At 36.0% G+C, this 4,423-nt stretch overlaps 1 long non-coding RNA gene across 1 annotated transcript; it reads left to right on the top strand.

Moving 5' to 3' along the window:
• Positions 1-1,385: 1,385 nt before the first annotated feature.
• Positions 1,386-3,433, top strand: LOC121872954. The gene is made up of 2 exons (XR_006090177.1): positions 1,386-1,839; positions 1,930-3,433. It is a non-coding gene; the product is annotated as an uncharacterized LOC121872954 (long non-coding RNA).
• Positions 3,434-4,423: the final 990 nt, after the last annotated feature.

Genomic DNA, 4,423 nt, shown 5'->3' with positions numbered 1-4,423 from the left:
GGGCAGCTGCCCAGGGGCCTCCACATATTACAATATTTTGTTTATTTGTTTATTCATTTGGATTAACTTTTATTTTCATTCTTTAAAATTCATATTTATCTATTCCATCACGTAAAACTATGTTCAGCAAGAAGCATAACAGAAATTAGGCTAGCTACTCCTTGAAATTCATGAATACCTGGTTTTCCTATGAACCATATATTTTTATTGAATGCTATTGTTTGTGTTGCTAATAATATATTTAGAATTCCACAAACATATATTGATTAAAAATGAACTACATGGAACAACGAAATTGAGATTAAAAAACAAATAAAATATTTTTTTCATTATCACTTGCATTACGAATGCCATCAGGGCGCTGTGTTCTAATTTCCTCAATATAACTGCATATGGCTTCAAAATTCTCCAAAAAAGTGTTTAAATTTCAAAATTTTCCCGGGGGGCTTACAGCGCCCCCCAGAACTCCCAGATGTTTAGGCTCACTTCACTCGCCACCCCACCCTCTTGGGTAGTTATAATGAGAGGGGCCTCCACAAAGAGGCTGCTCATGGGCCTCCACAGGTCTAAATCCGGCACTGTGTGTATGTATAATGTTGCTTGTTGATGATGATGATGAGAATTAGAAGTGGGGGGTGGAGGAGAGAAGAGAAGGAAGTGGGGGTGGAGGAGAAATCGCCTTTCTTTGGACCCATGCTTGATGCAGTAATTTCACCAATAAAATTTTTAGTTCACTAGCTGTAATTAAAAATTATTTTATTAAAATCAACACTGCACTGCACTATATATTATAAATATGTTAACTAAATTTCAGAATGACCAATAATTTTAATGTAAAAACATAAAAATACTCTGTATTCAAGAGAGCAACAAAAACAATGTTTCCTCCACTGTAAAGAAATTTAAACTGCTGCTTTGGCGGGTTAGTCAAGCGACTGATGGGCGCACAAAAAACTATATCCCTGTACTGCATATAATATCAATATGTTAACTAAATTTTAAAATGACTAATAATTTTAACATAAAAAAATGCTAAAATATTAAAGAGCACAACTTTCTTGATATTTACTCAACTGGAAACGAATGTAAACTTAGAACCAATTACTGTATTGGAGGACTAGCCGATCAGCTGATGAGCTGAGGCTCACAACAAAACGTGTTTGTCGTAAGGATTTCGTTAATCGAAGTTTTGTTCGTTAACCGAATTGAAGATCCTTATGGGAGCTAATTCACTAGTTAACCGAGGGACCACTGTAGTGATTTAAGGGCGATTTAGGGGAATTTCAGGAGTGTTCTGACTTTATGCATTTTTTGGCTTTACTTTGTATGTACTTTTCTGTGAGCTGGAACCAATTACACAATATCCCATTGAAATAATGGATTCGGTTAACGAAATTTTTGGTTAACGAACGACTGTGGAACAAATTGTGTTCATTAACCGAGGGACCACTGTACGAGTACAGTATATTGAAATTTTTTTTCCAATATTTCTAATTTATAAGAGATCATTTTTTGTTTAATCTGAGGGAAGTTATGTGGAGCATTTGGTAAGAATTTTGAGGACATTACATGTACTATAAAATGAAGGATTGATTTACAATATTTGTATCACTGTACAGTACAGTATATGCAAGCAGGTGTCAAGAATCAGCACTCGTTTCAAGGGCCACAAATTCAGCACATATTTATTGAACACACATCTTATATTCATATACTACAGTGTACTGTACACAAGTGTATTTTACTTTTTTCTGATACAATGGAGAAAAATCATTTCACAAATAATTTGGCCAGTGGTTCTATCATAAATTACCTCTTGGCCAGTGGAGCTATCATGAGGTACCTCTTGGCCAGTGGTTCTATCATAAGGTACCTCTTGGTCAGTGGTTCTATCCTACGTTACCTCTTGGCCAGTGGAGCTATCATAAGGTACCTCTTGGCCAGTGGTTCTATCATAAGGTACCTCTTGGTCAGTGGTTCTATCCTACGTTACCTCTTGGCCAGTGGAGCTATCAGTAGGTACCTCTTGGCCAGTGGTTCTATCACAAGGTACCTCTTGGTCAGTGGTTCTATCCTACGTTACCTCTTGGCCAGTGGAGCTATCAGTAGGTACCTCTTGGCCAGTGGTTCTATCACAAGGTACCTAAGTAAAAGAGACTCACAGCTAGCACAGGTGTACATCAGCCAGGGACACATACCAACATAGGAACAGAAACGAGAGGTAAAACACTGGATCATGATAAGAAGCCCACCTCAGTTTGAAGCTTTGTTCTGAAAGTTATTGCAAACGGAATGAAATGCAATGTCAGTACTTAAGATAGAAGTCACTCTAAACGGAATACACAAAATAAAAGGTGGGTATGAAGGGTATTTAATGGGTGCAGGAATAAAACCAGAACCCTTCAGTGATCCTTGTTAAGAAAATAAATACATCAGTATGCAAGGTTTATATCTATAAATGTTTCATGGTTCTTATTTATGAAAAACTGCCATTGTTGACTTATAAGTTGGAGATTTTCATGACACAAAGCAAAAGGTGGGAGGAATAAGAGAGACATAATAGGGGAATAAGTAAAATTACAAGGAAATAGATACATAATCACATAAGATTACTGATATGACTATGATCAATATTTTTTGGGTGTTTGATGGTCATATCCATTTCTCAGGATCAATCAATAATCATTATTTCTTCATATTTAAGGCAGAGTTGGGTGTTCAATTTCCAGAATACACTGTATAAGGAGTTATTTCCATACAATCATACCTTCAACACAATCAATTGTGCTCAGAACTAATTAGTTTATACAGTACAGGTACCTGCATTGTGTTCCTTTGTTACATATTCAAACACAGAGTTCATTCAATTTATACATTTGGTTGTATTTCATTTTTGAGAATTTCTTTATCATAAAACAGTATATCACCTCATACCAGAGACTGCTGAAGGTTTTCACAAGTGTGGAAAGTCCCAGAGTAAGTTTTTTTGGGTCTGCCCCGGACTAACCCCAAAACATGCAGGTGATGCAAGGTGTTGGTCTAGGTGAGAGATCTCAGTACCATTCCATACTACTTAATGGTGCATACATTTTCATATACATTTCATATAATTAATTAGATAATTAAACTTTATCATTTTTCAGCATTGGATTTTCCATTTTGTAAAATTTATGATATGTAGATGAGATTACATTTAAAAGGGTCATCTTTTCTTTCTTTGTTTTTTTTATAATTATGTTCTGACAAGATTGGCATGATATATTTAAATAAGACTGGATTAGTTAAACCTCTCTAGTAGTTATGGGAGAAGTGAATTCCTAAAGGATTACTGCTAATGTGATAAGGTTTTTAGTGTCATTGTGTTGACTGGTAGGAAGAACCACACTGACGATGTTACTCATATTGTCATCTCATAAATCAATCAAAATCTAAATTTTGTTTTTGCTTCACCCTAAGATATTAATTGATAATTTGATGAGAGAGTGAAGTGTTTGTATGGTACTGTATCTGAAGACAAGTTTGGAGTGCCAAGAAGAATGTTATGCCAGATATGATTTATACAGTATCTCACCATTCCTTGTTGTGTTTTGGTGTATTTTCATCTGGCATACAGTTTTACCGGAAATGACGGTTTTACGGAATGAAGAGACTGGCTGGTAAAATTTATATAGTACAGGTTGTACCTCTCTAGTCCGGCATTCTGTGGTCCGGAACGATTTTAGTTTGCCCCATAGGTAGATAGGCAGCTTTTTTTTTTTACTTATCTGAATTATTATTATTATTACAGTAGTATTACATTTTCGCCCCTCAGGCTCCAATGTGGGTCAGTGACCTGTGCCCGGGTGGGCTAATCCCCGTAAAAAAACAAAAACAAAACAAAGCCGCGGGAAATTAAGGTTTGTTTACATCCGGCAGTTCGGCTCTCTCTCTCTGTTTGTCTATACAGAGTACAGCATTTAACCCTTCAATATATATGAACAGTAAATAAGTGTTGCTTTCATATTCTTATGTAGAGTAATGACGATGTGTTTTCACAGGTGCGCACTTACATACGCGATCTCACTTTTTTCTTTAACATTAATGGTTAGCTACTTATATTGTTCCATTTATTAACATTAAATAACATTACAGGTTGTACCTCTCTAGTCCGGCAACCTCGGGACCTGACCGGTGCCGGACCATGGAAATTCACCCTTTTCCTGGATAGATAGTGATTTGTGCTTATGCTTGGAAGCACTAGCACCACTTTCTCTGCATCATGGTCTCTTTGAAGACATATTGAAGGGTTAAATGTTGTATAGTAGCTTTTCAAATTTCGTGAGTTTTTAATTCTTAACATATTTTATCGGAACACACAAAAAAATAAATAAATAAAAATTTTGACGGCGGAAACTTGAATTTCGACGGGTTTGAACGGCCCGCC

The sequence above is a fragment of the Homarus americanus genome, unplaced genomic scaffold, assembly GCF_018991925.1.
Source record: "Homarus americanus isolate GMGI-L3 unplaced genomic scaffold, GMGI_Hamer_2.0 scaffold11022, whole genome shotgun sequence".
Classification (NCBI taxonomy): domain Eukaryota; kingdom Metazoa; phylum Arthropoda; class Malacostraca; order Decapoda; family Nephropidae; genus Homarus; species Homarus americanus.
This window is presented reverse-complemented; position numbering and strand designations above follow the sequence as displayed.